The 8180-nt window shown below is 37.2% G+C and overlaps 1 protein-coding gene across 2 annotated transcripts in view; it reads right to left on the reverse strand.

Annotated features, from left to right (window-relative positions):
* The window catches only part of fgf13.L (fibroblast growth factor 13 L homeolog), a 185195-nt gene extending 178310 nt beyond the window's left edge, over positions 1 to 6885 (reverse strand). The window contains exon 1 of one of the 2 annotated variants that reach the window (XM_018228963.2): positions 6649 to 6885. The gene's annotated coding sequence lies outside the window, so the exon portion shown is untranslated. 2 annotated transcript variants of the gene reach the window in all.
* Between the last annotated feature and the right edge of the window lie 1295 nt (positions 6886 to 8180).

Here is an 8180-nt window from a genome sequence, read left to right on the forward strand (position 1 = left end):
CCATTTACCCTTTCACCTCACCAACAATTTTGCACCAGCTCCATAGTCTGGCCAGGTGCATTCAACCAGAAAAGAAAATGGCAGGCACTCAGTACCTGCCATTTTATTCTCTGGTTGATATAAGCATAAATCAACTTTTCTACAAGATTATGTACAAGATTATGCCTTGAAGTGAGCATGCCTTAATCTCTACAGTCACAGTGGCATGTGATACATGGCTGCACATATCATGCATGCAATCGATTTCTTTCTCTTTCCATGAAATTGAGGATAGTTTAGGTGTCCTCAGCAGGGATTATGTCGGGAGGAATAGAGAGCATCAGTATAATATGTATTTTAGAAAATCAAAAGGAAGCCTTTAATATTGCTCCCAACTTCAACTCTGCAGCTTTCAATGCAAGGACAATCCAGAAAGTAACATTACTTTATCTTTTGTTGGACCCCCTGCAGGTTTGTGGGAATATCTAAAATGTGAACAGAGAATTGTTATGTGATTTCCCCATGGCTAAATACATAGCTGAAGTGACTAATGCTGTTTTGGTTATTGGATTAGAGTAAAACTCAGATTTCATAACAATGGTGTCATCTGACCCTACTACACAATGTAAAGGGCAGCACGGTTTATTTTAATAAGCACTGGCTGAACTGTGTGGAATGGGACATATGTGCCAGAGAATTTCACACATACTTTAGCCTGATGAGAGGTTTAAATACCAAATGTAAACAAAGGTATGGCATTTAAGGGATGTGTTTCTGAAAGTGTAAAGTAAGCCTCTGAGCACACTGTATCTTTCATCACGAGTGACAAGAGACAAGCTTAATTGTTTTCATCTTTCAGAAGCCATGTACTTTAAAATGAAACCAGTAACCACACCACCAGCCTTAAACAATTGTTTTCTTATTATTGCTTAAGGGGTGCTTAAGTGTTGAGTTCTAATAAGTTTTAAAAAGTTACAAAAAGGACATTAAATGGGCTTTGGTAAATAGATTGATGCTGAAAAGCACTGCGCTAAACAGAACAGAAAAAAGTCACTTTATTCACACACACACAATTCAGTACTTGCTCACACATATCTGCCATTTGTGCCCATACATTAAAAAAAATGATTGTGTACATGGATTGCAGGAAATTAGTAGGAATTTTGCATGTGATCATCACTAATTTTATACAGATCCTTATGAAAAATATGCTATGCTTCTAGTGGTTATTTTGATACTTTGCTTGATTCCTTGTGGCTCAAGGGCTCTATGCAGCAGCAGCAGCAGACAACCAAATTATTTCCTGTACTTCAGCTGCCTTCCTAAGGACTAATTACAGGCTTGCTGAGATATGTAGTTAGTCTCTGTATGATTCTCCTTCACTCTTTTTAGCCATGAACACATAGAAAACAAATGTAACCAGGCTGGCAGCTAGCAGCAGAAAAGAACACAATCTGATTCTTGATTAGAGGATTCATTATGCATGATAATTATGGTCACAAATTATCAGAAACGGATGAAGCAAAGAGTTGTTGGAGGAAATCTATCTTCAATGGCTTACACACATCTAAATCATAATGTCTTAGTTCTAAACTGAGTGCAGCATGAAGTCTGTCTCTTTTTTGTTGCATACCTAATACTTCTGGAGTCTGATTTCTCCATCTGCTTTGTTATTGTGACATGGGTATTGAATCTTATTTAGCACTTTTGGGTATATTTCCTTGCTGTGAATCTGGTACTTTCAACACATGGGTGATTATTACTGTTAATGCATTATAAGTATGGGTAGCCAGTGCCAGGTGTTTTTTTCACAATGTACGAAATAAATTATATACAATGAAAAGCAAGTAAAGGGCTGCTTAACAGCTCACCTGTTACAGACAGCTGGTTTTACATCTGATCATGGATCATTTGTCTGTTGGAGTAAATACAGAACCGCAAAATGGTAACTTCCCTGGGCACAGAGTAGTCATGGGGATTACAAAGCGACTGCTGTGATGAAATTTGCTTGACACATGCCATAGGTCTCTCACCCCCAGTACTCTGTGTCTGCTCTTCTAATTCTTACCTGAACACTGGAAACAAATGTTCCTGTTTCTCACTCAGTGAGCAAGTGCATTGAATTTCCAGTTTCTGGTACACCAATCAGGCTGCTGTCGTCAACAAGCACGAGAGGGCTGCAGACACGAATTTGCAGCACCACCCCCTCCTACATTTGATTTACTCTTATGTGCAGACTGATTGTGTCATTGCTAGTGCATGTGCACTGTACATCCTCATTGGTAGGGTTCAGAAATCAAGATTACAGGGTGCCTTCCTCCCTCAGGACTTCAAAAAGGGAAACACAAGCCACTCCAAAGCATTGTTGCAAATCTACTCTGCATATAAATGGTGCAAACATCTTCACTCAAACCAGCAGAGGCCCCATTGAAGGGCCTGTGTATTTTATCAGCTCCAAGGTAATTTGGGTCAGAGAGCCTAGGTACTTGATTTGGTTTTACAGTATATTCTGGTGACAGGGTGCTGCCATGACAAAGCTGGGTCCAAAGCTACATGTTACTTGGAAATAAAAAGACCCATGTCAAATAGGGTGTATTTTCCACTGGCATTTTTTTTCATGTTACAATACAGCCTGTTATTTATTTGAATAGATTCTTTCTGCCAACAGTTAAACACACTTTTCTGTCACTGTTAGTTGGGGTGCTCCTCTACTAACTAATTAATGCTGGGTATGGCCATGTGTCATAGGTCTGAATTTGCCCAGATAAGATAGAGGAAAAGTCTACCTATACATAATATTATTCAGTGACTAATATAAATCTGTTTCATATGTGTTTGTATTTTGATAATTAAAATAACCACCATTCTCCAGGGACTTCCATTAAAGCTGTTCCTTGAGCAAGGTATTAAAAACCTATTGATTTCTAGTCTGTTTTTACAAGCAATGGAACATTTTTATGACCCAAAGGACACAGAATCTTGAATCTGCTTATAAGTATCACCCTTGTTTTATGAACTAAAATAAAACAGTAGTTAAATGGTTGTTTTTAAAAAATACACATGTATTTGTATTTTATTTTTTACCTCTGATGTAGTTTTCATTGTACATCTAGTCCTCAGAAAAAAACAAGAAATACAAATATACACTTTCTACATTAAAATACAGAAATGCACAGGAAAATATGTCAATGACTTTGTAAACCTTATCTCCAATCTGAGGCAGACAGTATCTCTTGCACTTCCTACTTCAAATGTATCATGTTAGAACACATTATTAATGGTTTTGAGGAAATAAAATTGCATGCGTCATGCATCATCATAAATCTGAAGTCCTATTACTTCTTCATAACTTTGAACCATGAATCTTGAAAGTGTTCAACATGCCCTTTAATATATTTAGTTCGATTTCAATGGAATATTAATCATCACTGGGGGTAAATTGGTTGTGTGACCCCTGTGAGTACCAGTGACCATTCTGATGTGCAATTTGCACAATCTCAACTGATCTGAAGGGAAAATGCCTTGATTAATTTTTTGGGAAATGCTCATATAAATACATTTATAATTGTTTTAGCTCTAAATGGATCCTCCTATTCCACAGTGACAGAAGGAACTTGCAAAAACAATCCCATCGTGTGTCATACAATTAATATGACAGGCATGCTTTTAAAGCTGTCCTACCGCTCTCACACTGGGAACAAAGCCACGTTATGCTTGTAAACCTTGTGTGTATGGTGGTGGTGGTGGGGGGGAGTTGGTTCATGTCCTGTAGATTTTTAGGGGGGTTAGGTATTGTGCTGGAATGCCCCCACCCTTGATAAATGGTAGTGATCAGGCATTTTCTATGACTATGAGTTATCAAAGCATGGGGCATCTGTTAGGCGAGTACAGGAGATAAATATGTACTGCGTCTCCTTATATATGTATTAGCTTTCTGTAATTTGCTGGGCCCAAAATGTTATAAAGGGAACTAAAGACATTCTTTGTTAACACAGGCAAAGTATGCACTTGTGCAGAGTTCCACATCAGTCGTTCAGACAATTAAGTACATCCTCATAAATTCAGTGTCAGTTAAAGCTAGGAGTGAAAAGAAAGCCAATACCTGGTTATGCAGTAAACGGGGTGATCCCAATTTTTTCCATGGTGCTATTGACGCAGTACAAAATATCAAACGTTTCAGGACTGCATGGCCCTTCCTCAGTGATCTCATCAATAGCACCATGAAATAAATTGGGATCACCCGTTTGCTGCATAACCAGGTATTGGCTTTATTTTCGGTCCTGGATTTACTACTGGCGTGTGGCTAGGCCAGTGCTTATACCTGTATCCCCTTACCCTGACTTTGTTTCAATTCAGTTAAAGCTATGCTGAGTGGTTGCTATGGGACACTACGGTAGCTAGCAAAATTCTGCACATGCTAAATCACCAAACAATCACTCAAACTCCCACAAACAAGTATGTAAGGGTCACAGTATGTAACAATACACAACAGAATAGTCACCGTATTGTTGGCAGTTAATAGCATATTCACTGCTGTGGTTTGGCAGCAACAAAGACATGGAATTCTGCATGTACGAAGCAGCAGCAGGGGCAAAGCATCATGTTTTCTATGATTGTTTACCCTTACTTTGCTTTCACAATATAACAAGAGCTATCTGTAGGACAGTATGAGAAACTGAATGTGTACAGCTACCTTATTAGGTTGGTGGCCATATAATAGGTTAGCAGTGAAATCAGCCAACATCACATTTGAATACTTACGCAATTACCACTCAGAGTATAAGGCTAAGGCCACACTAGGCGATAGCGCCGCGATTTGACTCGCGGCGACTTTTCGCTGCGACTTTTCGTCGCGACTTTTAAGCAATCGCTGGGGAAACTTTTGCGCTGGCGTCTATGGGGAATCGCGTAAAATCGCCAGCGTAAAAACACTCGCTAGGCGATTTCGAGCGACAATAGAAAAAAGATCGCCGCGTGTGTTTTTACGCTGGCGATTTTACGCGATTCCCCATAGACGCCAGCGCAAAAGTTTCCCCAGCGATTGCGGCTTAAAAGTCGCGGCGAAAAGTCGCCGCGAGTCAAATCGCGGCACTATCGCCTAGTGTGGCCTTAGCCTAAGTCAGCAGATGCCATTTGGAGACTATTTTTTGTAGACATATTTGAAGGGGTAAGCTTCAGCTTACTGGCTCAAATGAGCTTCTACATGCAGTGCAATATAATGGTACACTCATCTTGCCTCCATCCTGCCCCCTCTACTGCTTATTTGCACATAATGTAATAATTTATATTAGCTATTTTTTTATATGGAGCAAAATTGTGCATGTATTTATGCTCGACTTCTAGGAAGGATTATTTAATTGTAAAATAAAATAGAGAAACATGCACTGATACTTTGTAAAATACCCTTTAGAAAATTAGTCTTACAGACTGAAAAGAAACATCAGCCTTTAGTGATATACCATTCTCCCATGGCATCTCTGCAGAAAATACTGAATGCACCAGTGCAACGTAAAAAAAAAACTAGTGTTAGAAGAAACCTATAAATACTTTTGTGAATCAGGTGCTGTAACTAAAGACCTGCATGTGTTATCAGTCCTGGTGTCTTCAGAAAGACTTCTTGAAATTTAACCCAGTCACACCAGTTTACCTCTGATAAAGGGTCCTACATAACAAACCAAGGCTAATCCTTAAAAATTGTGCGTCACACACTGCATAGGTTGATATATTTTCTTCCCATGTCACATTATAGTTTGAGACATCAGGGATTTTATGCTGTTTTTCACAATGTAGAAAAATAATTCCTCCTTTTACTTTTCTTTCTCTGATTTACAATACAGAATTGTGAATCATGACCCAGAAGGGAAACAAACAAAGGTTGTCTCCCAAACTACTGAGAAATAGCATTGGCAAATCTTAAAAAGTGTTTTAATCTACAGCATTGCAAAGAATTTATCAAGGCTCATTTTGTGTTTTAATGTGTTTACAAGAGTTTATAAAACTGAACCTGCCAAAAAGTGAGGCCAGCAAGTCAGCTGTGGGAGGTACCTGCAGGCCATGTAAATCTATTTACAGTAATCGTTTAAAGGGTGATATGCAATGTTACCATAGAGAGATAGAGCGGGCTGCCTGTAAATTTGTTGTGCAGAACAGAGCCATGTTAATTCCCTCATATTCTAAAATAACCAAAAATCTATTTGTATAAGTATTTAATTGTGTGAATTCAACCAAAATAAAATATAAAATTAATGTATCAATAACAAATAAGAAGAATACATTTTGGACAGCACTAATATGAGGTATAGTTTTCTGTAAATTAAAGAACAATTCATTTCAACAAAATAAATTTGGAGCAAGATTTAAATTTTTTTTAAAACTCTCTCTGGGGTTTTCTATGCATTTAGGTATAAAGGATGTAAATTAAAGAATTACAAATATTAAATAATACCATACAGCACCCACTGCCTTGTCATACCCAATGGAGTTGAAAAGAAATGTCTTGATTGTTGGTTGTCACAATCTGAAACATTTAAATGCCTGATAATAAAAAAAAATTATCCAACTGAAAACCAAAGTGTATATATTAAGTTTTAGGTAGTAAACAGTATTAAATTTGGTTTATGGTTTAAAACAACTTTATACAATTAAAATGAAAAATCAGGAAGAACTCACCTTTTGCTGATGAAGTTGGGAAAAATGGATCAGTCCTTTTTTTTCGCCAATAGAAGCTGAGATAACAAACAAGCTCTTTTTGAGTCTTTCACACGCAGATTGTTACCGATGCCAGTTCTTGATCACATGTCATATCCAAAAGATGTACTCTTTCTACTATTAATGGAATTGGCAAAAATATTTAAGTTTATGGAATATGGGATGAATGTCAGCAGCTATTACAGGGGTCATCAGCTGAATGCAGTTCACACAACAGTTATCTAAAAAGTGGCAAGTCACTGGCTGTATATTGCTTCTATTTTTAGGGAAACTGAATTCCTCGGGCCGTTTTTTTTTTCTTTCCAAGTTGCTCTAACTAAGTGCAGTAGACAGCTGTGTCTAGATCAACTTACACAGCTAAGACTCCACTAGGTTAAGGAAATAAACAGAAAAAAAGGCTAGCATTTTTAAATTTTGACGGTTGAAGAAAGAGGACACTTAAAAGAGTGAAACATCCAGGCATACGCATTGCCAGGACAGGGTCTAAGGGGCATATTTATTATGCTGTGTAAAAAATGGCAGATGATACACCACACATCGCCAGGCTTCACCATGTAAAAAAACGGCATAAAAAACTGTGTATACTTTTTACGTGGTTCTTAGAGTAACTTCCACCTGAAGCAATGTAAAATAAGGGTGGCAAATGTGAAATTCATATGGTGTAAAATTACACACACCTTGTGATATTTTTCACAGCTTTTTACACAGTTTTTTCTGCAAATTTCATTTTTTTTTAACAATATCTTTTTTATTGTAGGTTCGTTTTACAGCAAAGGAAACAGAAGACAAAATAAAGAAAAGATATAATATAAATTAAAGAAAAGAGGAAAAAGAAAATAAATAAAGAACACATGTGCAATAACATTCCTTTTGTTATACAATTTGTAAATAGTTAGTACCCTTTACTTTACATAGACGTATAGTAGTATTTTGCAATTACCTACTAGAGTTAGTATACTAATGCAAATTTCATTTTAAATAGCATCATAAAAATGCCCCTAAGTTTTCTGGGTATAATAGAATCCAGAGACAGAGTGGCCAACAAATATTGAATTTGGAGTTGTTGGAGGCTGGTTCATTACTGATAGGAGTAATCCTATACTAGGAGTGTAGGAGAGAATTCCCCAGCACGTGTTGTAGTGTAAACTTGAGTCATGTAGCTTTTGCATTATAAATAAATTCTGCTTTATCAGCCTGTTGTAACACATAAAATATATTTTGAAACATGACATCATAATAAATGTGCCAGATAGTGACACTGTTTTTATTTACTCTGGACAGGGTTAAAAGTACAGAAACTGGGCACTCTCCACAATGATTTTTGCATATGACATCCTCCCCTGGGTTTAGTGACAGTAGACATAAGTATTTGAACTTTATGTGGCTGATTTATGAACATTTAAGGCATTTGCCAGTAACAACCAACCAAATGTATTTGTTCATTTTCCAGGTTGCAATAGACTGTTTGAAGCTAATTGTAGATTGGATACACT

This window comes from Xenopus laevis, chromosome 8L (assembly GCF_017654675.1).
Source record: "Xenopus laevis strain J_2021 chromosome 8L, Xenopus_laevis_v10.1, whole genome shotgun sequence".
Classification (NCBI taxonomy): Eukaryota; Metazoa; Chordata; class Amphibia; order Anura; family Pipidae; genus Xenopus; species Xenopus laevis.